Below are 12,384 nucleotides of genomic sequence, written 5' to 3'. Positions count from 1 at the left end.
GGAGCCTGTGCTCCGCAACAGGAGAGGCCACAACAGTGAGAGGCCTGCGTACCGCAAAAAAAAAAAAAAAAAAAGTGCTCAATACATATTTCTTGTAATGGCTTTCTCCCTGGCACAGTAAATCTTTTAAGGCTGCTGGATTTGGGTACTGCATCTTCATTGCATTTAAATACATATATTTGAAAGTGCCTGTATTTGATAGAATTTTATCCTGCCTCTGTCAAGAATAAAGGTGCAAGGAACTTGTCGAATAAATTCAATTCCTGGAAAAAAGCCATACCTATATTAAGACAGTTTAAAGCTATTTATGACTGTATTTAAACAAACAAACAAAAAATTCTCCTTCTAAGGAAAATATACATATTTTACACAGACAATGAGCCACAGAATTGAAACTGGTGAGCTTGAATAGTAGAGTTAATTTGCCAGTTCTCCTGGCGAGTTACTTTGCTTTAGCAATTTGAGAGTCACAGGACAACAGCGTGCAAGAAATGATTGAGGCCTACAAGAACAGTGACTACAGCCCTTGATCCTACACATGAATCTCTAATGCCACAACCCTAGAAAATATTTGGCCTCTATTTGAATAATGATATCAATTTTACTTTACTGCTTAGGAATTCGGTGGGTAACTAGGATTCACTATCTTTAAGCCATATGACATTTCCTAGTTTTCAATTTGCCAAATCCTTTCTTAGTGCCTATTAAGTGCCTGATATTTTGCTTGGTGTTGAGGAGACAGAAATGTATGAAAGCTCTGCCTCAAGGAAGAGGTATGGAAAGTATGGAAATTGTACTTTTAGACATATTTCCCTTCCGATTTCTACATCTGTATTTCCAAGTACTGGCTGAATAACTACTCCTAGTATTTTCCAATTGCATCAAATTAACATAGTAAAGTATATACATCTGTTTGAAACCTCGGCTTCTTTCTTTCAATTAATAATATTACAATCAGCTTGTCACCCAAGCTAGGAGTTCCCAGTTCTTTTGAGACACCAGCTCCTGTATGGCCCTATCCATTCACTTTTCAAGTCCTATCCAGATACATCTGGAATTTCTCTTGAATGTCTCCCCCAACTCTCCATGCCCACTGCAGTTCTCTAGGTTTCATTCTCAAGGCCTGCCATCCCACACAAGTGATCTCTAAGATTTTAGCCTCTTTTTCATGCATCCTGTCCATCTCCCGACATTGCCAATAGATATTGCTAACACAAAAAAATAGATCATGCTGCTCCATATTGCCTTTAAGCCAGTTGACAAATTGCCCACTACATGAAATTCCAACAGAAAACTTTGTTGATTTGAAAGATCAGGCATTAGGGGCGGACAGACACAGTAAGAAGTCACAGATCATTAGTCATCACTTCTCAAAATAAAAAGGATGGCATCCCCCATGAACATGAGAGAGCTATCAAAATTCATTAAATCTGTTAAGGAGAATGTGAAATATAAGTTACTATCATTCTGCTGTGGTGTATGGATTGTCAGTTTATCAAAAAAAAAATGAGAGAGAGATACACACAAATAGAGAAATTAAAAGGAGAGAACAAGGGCTTAGATGCTCCCTTTGAGAAAGATTGAGTAGGATCTTCCAGTGAGCCAGGGTTATGATAAGAAAAAAAAAAAAAAAAAAACAGAGCTGATGTTGTCCAGCCATAGGAAGAAAGACAAATTCTATAAATGACATACTTTCATAATTCTGGAAATATTCTAGCCATATATGCCTCTCTCTATTCTTATGGATTCCTATTGAAGGAATAAAATACACATATCTCACATCTTAGTTCAGCAGTTAAGTGAAAAGTAAGCTCACTTCCTCTGCCCAATAGCAAGATCTATAAGGTAAGGAGGTTTAAGTCCATTAAGAGTGAAAGTCCTTTGAATGTTTTAAAGAAAATTATCCCACCGAAATTTCAGGTATTAGTTCTTATCAGTAATGAAACAACAATCCCTCCATTGATGTCTTACTGAATAATGCACTTTTAGAAATCCACTGACATATTTGATACATTTGCTAGATGTTCATCTTTTAATTTTACGTTCTATTTTTTTCAGTTTAGTAGATTGTCACATAAAACATTGTTTGTTTCTTCAAAAAGAACACTGTATCCTTTTGTTTACTCCTGCTTGTTCACATTTCTAAAACTTCTAAGTACTAGGCTAAATTAATTGACTATTATGACAATTATGGAAATTAATATAAGGAAAGAATATATGGTGTCCTCTTTTCTCATGTTATTATTCATCCTGCCAGGTTAGTTAGAACAGAAATAGAATACAGCAGTTGAATATAGTGGCTGTCCAAATGTGTAAGATGACAAAAGACACACAGAAGTGGTATTTTACTTGGCCTCTTTCCTTCTTCACAAGGTGACCTGCAACTGCTTGGAAGAAGGGAAGCAATTTATCCATTCTCATCACAGTCCCTTGATTTTGGCAAGGCCCTCTTGTCTGCAAAGGTCATTGTAAGAGTACAACAGCAAGTCTAAATATTGTAGAATGTTCACGTGAAAGTCACTCTGAGCGGACCTTGCCATATCTCCCCACTACACACCCCTTCATACACAGAAACTGCCTTAACCCTCCTACATGAATGTTCTCAAGTAACCTTTCTTCATAGGCTTCTTGGTTGTTGCATAGAAAATGAAATTTAAAGGGTATATCTAAAGACTTGAAAGCTAAACAGGTCTTTCCACTAGTTTTTTCTCAAGAACAGACTAGTACATAGGAAAAACTCCCATTCTCATTACCTTCCAGGCTCTGAAAAATAACCCACTTAGAGACAGACTTTTTTTGTATACTGATGATTTTTTGAAATTCAGATATTCCAGGATGGACTATTCCAGTCAACCAGTTCACAAAGGCACCTTAGGAGAGAGCTTTCTCCTAGTGGAGAGGATACTCTGTGGGAATGGAATCAGAATCCAGCATAGACATTTGCTGGATGAGGAAGTGAAGGGCAGGGCAAAATAAGGGGAATACAACATGAATTAGAAGCACTCCAGAAAAAAGTTACTACACCATCACGATCATAATTTTGTCTCTGGCTCACCGTGCTATTTATAGGCAAGATGATTCTCATGTTCAAACCACCAGCCAAATAGTGTGATATATCTGTGCTTGGCAGGAGTTTTCTGAATCTGTGGTCTCTCTGGGAGCAACTGGGTTTTTCTTCTTTAAATCATTCAAAATTGCCTTAGTCATTCTAGTGTCAGTTTATATCTCAAGCTTTAAGCACAGAGAAAGATTTTTATTATTGAAAAATATACAGAAGCTCCAAGGTTGCGGTACGCGGGCCTCTCACTGTTGTGGCCTCTCCCACTGCGGAGCACAGGCTCCAGACGCGCAGGCTCAGCGGCCATGGCTCACGGGCCCAGCCGCTCCGCGGCATGTGGGATCCTCCTGGACCGGGGCACGAACCCGTGTCCCCTGGATCGGCAGGTGGACTCTCAACCACTGCACCACCAGGGAAGTCCGGTGAGCATATTCTTACATCAAATGAAGATAGAATGTACTTTAAAAATATTTTCTAGATGGGAAGTGTGTCAATATTATTTTGTTGTCATATTATAAACCCCTTTGGGAGTGCATTGTTTATAGTCTGTCTAGTAAAGATATCTTTTCTTTTTTGTCAAACCAAAAATGTTTTTATTTCCAAACAGAAATGCACTCTTTCGCTATGCTTATGGCATTACAAACAAATCAGTTGTATAAGATACAAAACAATTCTTTGTGTTTTATCTGATAAATTATTTTATGGTTTTGCAAGTTCTTAAATATTTTTAGTAATTATCATAAATAGGCTGTTGTCAGACTATGTATTCTTTAATTTTTAGAGTAGTAAAGTTTAAATAAATGAAGTTTCTGTAGGTTTTAAAGCAATATAATAGTATAACAAGGGTCTAGAAGCAATAGAATGCACTTATTATAATTATTAATTAGTCGGCAATATTACTATGATCTTTGATCCAGGGAACACAGGCTTACCACAGCCATCTCTCCCTAAGACGTTCCAAAAGAAAAATGTGTGTACAAAGAAGGGAAATGTAACCTTTTACAGTCACTGGGGCTTCAACCCCCAGCCCTTGTAGAGTTTAGTGAGCTGAACAGGATCCTGTGGAGAACTCCCGTATATAAGTGAGGTTCCTCCACTTTTACTTCCGACTCTCAGGTCCAAACTGAAATTTGAGACTTTACTTAAAGACTGAAAACAGTAACAGCTTGCATAAGAGGCTAGAGAAGAATTGACCTAAGGTGTTCCACCTTGGCTTTTTTTGAGTGTAACAGCTGCCTACAAACATGTGTGAGAGGAGTCAAAATGCTAGACAGCAATTGATCCAAAGGGCTATTGATTGGACATGTTAGGATCATGTGATGTGCTTGTTTTTGAAAGGAAGATTTTAGGGCTCTATGCACTGAATCAAGATGCCCATGTGATTTTCAGGGAACTTAAATTTGAGATATAGCCATATTTTAAAATCACTTGGGAACTTGGTAAGGCAGTATAAAATTAAAATAGTAATTAAAGAAACAGACAAATAAGTAAATAAATACATGTCAGAGGTCCTGATTGAGCCTACAGTTGTAGAAGTTTCCATAAAGATTAAATGAAGATTTTCCCTGTAGTACTTTTGCATCAGACACCAGAACTTTCGGTCTTATTTTCATTGGGGTATGGTGAAATGTGAGATAAAATTTATAGGTCCACATACACAAATGAATATCCCTAGATCTTATAGATCTTAAAACCCTGACTTAGTCAATTAACCTAGTCAAAAACCTTACCAGTGTTCCCAGGTGGAGAACTGAATGGAAGGTTTTGTCAATATTCCCACTTCTTAGGTTTTCTTAAAAAAACATGGAAGACTCTGTTATTTGAGAGCAACATAATCAGAAATATGTACATACATATGTGTGTGTGCATAGAATAATCCATAATTAAATTTCAATTAATTAAGAACAATGAAATGTCAAGAAGATTTGATCTTGACCTGTGAACAGTAGCAGACTGAATTTATTATGTGCAGAATATTCACATTTGTATACATGCAATCCTTTGTTATGCTACAATCATAAAACATTTTTAGTGGCACTCAGCCTGCCCATTTGATAGTAGTATTATACGTAGCATCAATTACCAGAAGCTAACTAAGTCTGCTACATGACACCAGTGTTTTTTTGGATATACAGTATTGTCATGGAGGCTTACTGGTCATCTTTGCTAACCAGTAAGACTACAAAGAAAGATATTCCAGAAATTCGAGTGTGGGCATAGCTCAAGCATGAAGTAGCCAGACCCAGAAGGGTGTCTTTCAAAGTACTCACATTATAACCACCCAAGGAGTTTGATAAAAAGGGAGATTTCTTATCCCTGTCCAAGATATATGAATCAGAATCTTTGTGGGGAGCATGTGGGAATATGCTTTATAATAGGCTTTCCTGCTGAGTCTTATGTAAACTAAAGTTTGAGAACCACTGCCCTATCTGGTGGCCATAATTTTTGAAAGTTACCTGTCATTTACTACTGGTATATAGAGAAATGGCTTTGCCATTTGTTTTCCTTCCCTCCTCCTTTCATCCACACTTTGTTCCTTGTTTCTCTTCTCCCCTCCCCTTGCCTCCCCCCCCATCCCTCTTCCTTCCTAAGGTATCCGATGTTTGTGAAAATTGGTCAAACAGGTCCTAAGAACTAGAGATTAAAGACTATAGTTTAATAGGAGAAACAGACAAGAAAACTGGCAAATAAAAAAGTGTGTTAATGCACTATAAGAGTGTACTCAGTCAGAACCTTGCTAAAGTAATCAATTTGCCTCAGTCTGACAAGAAAATATGTCTAAGTCATACGCTAAGTGAAAAACAAAGCAAATCAGAGCAAACATCTCTTTGTTTAAACCACTGCCCATTTTAAAAACCTCCCCGTATCTAAAAATATATATCAGCTTATTTATATATGTATTATATGTAAATGTTGATAAATTCTGGAAGACTGTAGATCACCTATTAACAGCCCTCATTCCTATTAACAGGGAACCACAATTGGTGAGTGAGGAGGATAGGTTGTGGCCCTTTATATATCTTTATATGACTGGCAGGAATGCATATCAATACCAATTATCTGTAGGTAAGCTTGCTTAGATATGAAAAACCTTTAAAATGCACAAATAAAGATGGCGTTCACATAACTTAAGGTGTTCATGTTATACGCTCACAAAAATTTATTTCTGCTTCATTTTAATGTCCAAAACAACCCCTCCGTAAATATCTATAAAATGGGGATTAAAATCATGGCACATTCATTTTATTTGTAGAAAATATTTATGTAAAGCAAAGATATACATAGCCTATTGAAATTGAAAATACACAAAATTCACAACAAACCTATTTTTGAATTCTTCCATATATCAGGAACTGATCAAACATTTAGCAATGTACGAAACAGACAAATTTACAGTGTTTACCCTCTCATAGAATTTAAAGGTCTGGTGAAGAATGATGCTCAGACATTTGTTGCAATAAAGGGTTAGGTTTACAGATGCATAGAGAAAGGACATTTTTTTTTACATACAATATAATTCCATTTTTATTTTTAAATATTATAGATATAGGAAAAATGCAAAATTATCAGAATTATCAAGACTAAAGTGTGGTTTTACCTTTTTAATTGCAACGTTTAATTTACACTTTAAAATAAAACGACAATTAATTAGATTAACATAAGACTTGTTTTTTCTTCTAAAGTTTGCTGACATGAAATATTTCTTGGAGTATAAAATCCATTGATTATATATTATCAAATGAGAAGATGGAAACACAAATTATTAATTTTTAAAAAACTTTTAAATTCTTTCCCCATCTATCACTCCAAGCAGGAGATTTTCTTTAAACTATTTTTAATAACAGTAATACAACTAACAGTTATTGAGTAAGACATTTTCTTGCAAGGCATTTTTTGTAAGTATTTTGAATATATTGTATCACACAGTTGAATGTATTTGAATTGAATTTGAATGTATTGTTATGACACAATCAAGATGTCTTGTAAATTGTCATTTACTGTGATTAAGGGAGGGTAAGGGACTTAACAGGTGTTGTGAAGTTGGTTAGATATAGACTGGGAGACAAATACCACTCTGCTAAGCCACCTTTTCATTACAGCATCATTTGCTTTTGCAGTAGTGTGTGACTTTCTTACCAAAAGAACATTTATTCATTCAGTACTTATTGACAGACTATTCAATGTTAGCTACTACAATAAGCCTGGAAAGTCAACATTAACAGAATAGTCACACATCCGTGATATCTTGAAAGTTATATTCTAGTGGAATAATTCTGACAATAAATTACAAGTATAATAAACAAATTTTGAAATATTTTATCTGTTAAGTGCTATAAAAAAAGCAAATTACATTGTGAATTCCAGTGCTGGGGATATAATTTAAATGAGGCGGTCAGTGTAGGCCATGTGGAAAAAGATATGTAATTCATGTGGACATTTGTGGGAATAACATCTGAGGTAGAGGGAACAGCCAATGCAAAGGTTCTGAGGTAAGAATATGCCTGATTTTTAGTGGAACAGCATATAGTATGGTCAGAGCATATTTAGTGAGAAGGAGAATATGATAAAAGCAGTAAGAGGTCAGATCCTGTAGACTTGAGTCAAATTGGAAATCACTGAGAGGTTTTAATGAGAGAAGCGACTTGATCTGACTAATATTTAACAAAATCACTGAGCTGCACATAAAAGAAAGGGCTACTGGCAAGGGTAGAAGCTGATGAAGAAGTTTAAATCATCCAGGTGGCAGATGATAGTGGGTTGGCCCCTACCAGAGTGGTAATAGTGGAGGAGGTGAGAAGTAGTTAGATCCTGCATATATTTTGAAGTTATAGTCAATAAAATTTCCTCATAGATTAGATGTGAAGTGTGAAAAGAACCAAGGAGTAAAGATGACTCCAAGATTCTTGGCCTGGGCAACTGGAAGAATGGAGCTGCTATTAAAGTGGGAAAGACTGTTTGTGGAATAGGTTTGTGAGGTGGGAGATGAGAATTTCATTTTTTCAGAGGTTACATTTGAAATGTTTATTAGATATCAGGTATCTAATAAACATATCATTTAATAGTTATTTTAAAATAATTATTACTGTAGTTACCTAATAACTATAATAATTAGATAATAACTATCTTTATAGTTATTCTTTAAGCAGAGTTATTACATATACAGTTTTATATAGATTCTGGACTCTCAGAGCTCCAAGCTGGAGATAGAAATTGGGAGTCATTATGTTACTGGCATTTAAAAAAAAATTTTATTGGAGTATAGTTGTTTTACAATGTTGTGTTAGTTTCTGCTGTACAGCAAAGTGAATCAGTTATACATATACATATATCCCCTCTTTTTTAGATTTCCTTCCCATTTAGGTCACCATAGAGCATTGAGTAAAGTTCCCTGTGCTCTACAGTAGGTTCTCATTAGTTATCTATTTTATACATAGTAGTGTATTCTAATCTCCCAATTCATCCCACCCCCTCCCTTCCCCCTTGGTATCCATAACTTTGTTCTCTTTAAATATAAGTTCATCTGTACCATTTTTCCAGATTCCACATATAAGTGATATTATACAATATTTGTTTTTCTATTTCTGACTTCACTCTGTATGACAATCTCTAGGTCTATCTACATCTCTGCAAATGGCACTATTTCATTCCTTTTTATGGCTGAGTAATATTCCATTGTATATATGTACCACATCTTCATTGTGCGTTCCTCTGTTGATGGACACTTAGGTTGCTTCCATGTCCTGGCTATTGTCAGTAGTGCTGCAATGAACACTGTGGTGCATATATCTTTTTGAATTATGTTTTTCTTCAGGTATATGCCCAGGAGTGGGATTGCTGGGTCATATGGTAGTTCTATTTTTAGTTTTTTGAGGAACCTCTATACTGTTCTCCATAGTGGCTGTACCAATTTATATTCCCACCAACAGTGTAGGAGGATTCCCTTTTCTCCACATCATCTCCAGCGTTTATCGTTTGCAGATTTTTTAATGATGGCCATTCTGACCAGTGTGAGATGATACCTCACTGTAGTTTTGATTTGCATTTCTCTAATAATTACTGATGTTGAGCATATTTTCATGCATTTGTTGGCCATCTGTATGTCTTTTTTGGAGAAATGTCTATTTAGGGTTAGTTACTGAGATTTTTAAAACCATGAGATTAGACTAGATTAGCAAGGAAGTGAGTAAGAGGAAGAGAAGATGACTAAGACCTGACTCCAGGGCCACCCCAATTTTAAGTTGGAGAAGAAAGGAGAAACCAGAAAATGAGAATGAGAAGAAATGGATAGTAGTATTGGAAGAAAACCAAGAGAGAGTGTTGTCTTGAAAGACTAGTGAATAATGTTTTAAATGCTGAAGGTAGGTTAAGTAAGATATGGATTAAAAATAAATATTGCGTTTAGCATTGTAGGAATTACTGGTAATTTTGACAAGAACAGCTGTATTTGAGTGGTGGGGCAAAAGCCTAACTGAAGTGGCCTTAGGAAAAATTGGAAAGAATGAGTGTAGACAAAAGCAAACACAAAAATGTAAAAAGTGGGCACTATAGATGCATAATAAATAATTCCTGACTTTCCAGGAAAAAAGTTATTTATTTCTTCTTTCCTAGAATGTATTTAAATGTCTTGATAATCTTTCCTATTTTCTTTCTTCCCCCTAAATTGTATCTACTTTAAAGGGTTCATACTAGAGATCATGGAATTTATTACATTGCTTGCCACAAGCCAGTAGGACAAAAGTTAGTCTGTATTCTCCGTCCTCTGGTTCAAGGAGCTAAGAGGTTATCAATATTTGCTTGCCTTAATATTGAAAACGGAGTAGCTTGTTTCTTTTAATGTTTTGCTCTCCGAAGTAACTAAATAGTATATTTTGTATACTTCTCCCATTTTGGCTTTAGTTTTACTTTGGTCTCATTACTGAAAATGGGACTCATGCCCAGAAATTCTCCAAGCAAAACCTGGCTTTTAAATATAATGTTTAATTTGTAACTACAGACTTTGTAGATATAAATAAAGTTGTCTTATGGGATTAGATGATTTTTTAAATACTACCTTGTTTCACTTGACCTGCTTTTTTATGCTTCTCATCTCATTTACTAGCAACTACAGGGGAACAGAATAAGTAAGACTTTTGAGAATTCCTATTTATATTATACAGAAGAGAGGATTGGATGATAGTTTTGTGTATGAACCTTCTAAAGAGAAAAGCATGATAATTTGTTTTAAGTGACATATTTTATCTCTAATTCAATGTGGATTATCTACTTTACTAATTTTCTTTCCTGCCACTAATTTTTCCTATCAATCTTAAATTTGGATGTTCATTTGCAGTCTGTAAATTAGAGAATCATGTGGTGAATTTCCCTGTATAGGCTCTCGTAAATCAGGAGACCTGAGTCTGGGGCCCTACTCTGTCTGTGACTTACATGTGGTATGGCCTTAAACATAAAACTGACATTTTTATTTTTGCATAAACACAGAGGTATATGTTTTCATATTTAGAGGGGCAAAATAGCATAGAGATTAAGAATGTGAACTTTGGGGACAGATACGTGGTTAGCACATACAAAACACCCCAAAGAGGACGAAATATGTAGTAGCAATCCAAAAATATTACTCATATTAACAACAAACTAATGTTAGAGAAATAATAGAGCCTTTACATGTTATTTTTAAAGATATGGGCAAATCAAATGTTTCCATAGATCTAATTTGAGTTTTCTTTCTCTTTTTGTTGGATCACTTTGTCTCCATCATGCAAATAATACATGTTTTTCTGGCTTCCCAACTTGTAGTAAAAATTAACAACATATGAGCTGAATGTAAAATAAAAGCTTCTTTCATTGTTACACAATTTGCTTTTTGTTTTCCTCTCACCATCCATAAATTGTGTGTGTTTATTGGAGGAAGGGGACAAATGATAAAATCTGTGACTTTTCATAGCATTATTAGTATGTCCAGGACATAACATAATGACTTTCAGAACAGTTAAATACAAAATAAAGGGAGAGAGAAAAAGTCCTGTTCAAAATGACTAGCATGTGTGAACTGTTCCTGATTCAATTAGATCCAGGTCATTGGGCTGGAGCCCGTTATGGACCAATTAGTTTCCTACAGTGAAAGATGATGTTTTCTAGTCATGGACTGTACCTTTTCCCCTGGTCAACTGTATCCAGAAAGCCTGCTGTATGTCACAGAGGGGACTCCTAGAAGAACATCCATGTCTCAGCACGAATTAATCGCAACCACTGGATACAGAAACAGCTTATCCATGCTGATGGTCAGGAGCACATATGGTTATGAGTGAAGGATACAAAGTTACAGAAAAGGCTACACATTATTCCAGGACTGTTGTCTTTAATGCAGAGCAGGGGCTCATAAACATTTTGTACCATTAACCACTCTAGCAATCTGTTCTCAGATGAAAATTTAAATGCATAAAATAAACTATATAACATTATAAAGGAAATCTAATATATTGAAATAGTTATCAAAATATTTAAAAAACAAAGATAAGTAGTTTTTTTCTAAACAATGCTTTATATAATATTATTTAACAATGGGTTTATTAATTACCATAATTTCAATGTAGTAATTAGCATACATTATATTTCAAAAATTTTTTTAGTATTACTAATAACATGAAGTGATTTTTCTTGGTGCAAACTCACTGGTTCTGCCAAACATTACTGTGATTTGTCACATACCCTCTCAATTGATAGAAAAAAAACCTAAATTGATAGAAAAAAACTAAATTGATAGGAAAAAAAACTAAATTACTAAGTTACTAAATTACTAAAAAATACAACTAGAAAGAAGTGAACAATTATCTTCCAGAAGCCCAATAATGAACAATCAGAGATATCTATCTGAACTGCTTATAAACCTTCATGGCCAAATGTCACTGCTTCATGTAGGAAAGCACTACAGGATTTAAAATAAAATATTTAACTTTTAGTTGATTTCAAAATACAACTATTGCAGCAATGGGGGAACATATCAATTAAAAAATGACAGATTTTGAATCTATTTACATATATATATACTATTGAATTATGTTAATGATTTATTCTAAAGTTTGGAAGAGATTTTCTAGAAATCAGTTGTGATAAAATCTTCCCTTAAATAAAATTTTTGGATTGCTACACAATAAGATGCATTTTTTAAAAAACAAAGTCAAGAGTTGGTGTTAAGGGTTGGTGTTCACCCATTCATAGCATGACCATGTGGAGATTTCCTAAGAAAATTTATTGGAAATATAAATGGTCATCAAATTTTTAAACTGAATAGGAGGAAAAAAAACAAGAAAATAAACATACTCCTAATA

The 12,384-nt window shown here is 34.8% G+C and overlaps 1 protein-coding gene across 1 annotated transcript in view; it reads left to right on the top strand.

Annotated features, from left to right (window-relative positions):
• Positions 1-12,384, top strand: part of PCDH15 (protocadherin related 15) — a 1,039,293-nt gene that overhangs the window by 727,687 nt on the left and 299,222 nt on the right. The window lies entirely within an intron of this gene.

The sequence above is a fragment of the Pseudorca crassidens genome, chromosome 16 (genome assembly GCF_039906515.1).
Source record: "Pseudorca crassidens isolate mPseCra1 chromosome 16, mPseCra1.hap1, whole genome shotgun sequence".
NCBI lineage: Eukaryota > Metazoa > Chordata > Mammalia > Artiodactyla > Delphinidae > Pseudorca > Pseudorca crassidens.
Note: the sequence above shows the minus strand (reverse complement) of the source record. Positions and strands in the feature narration are given on the sequence as shown.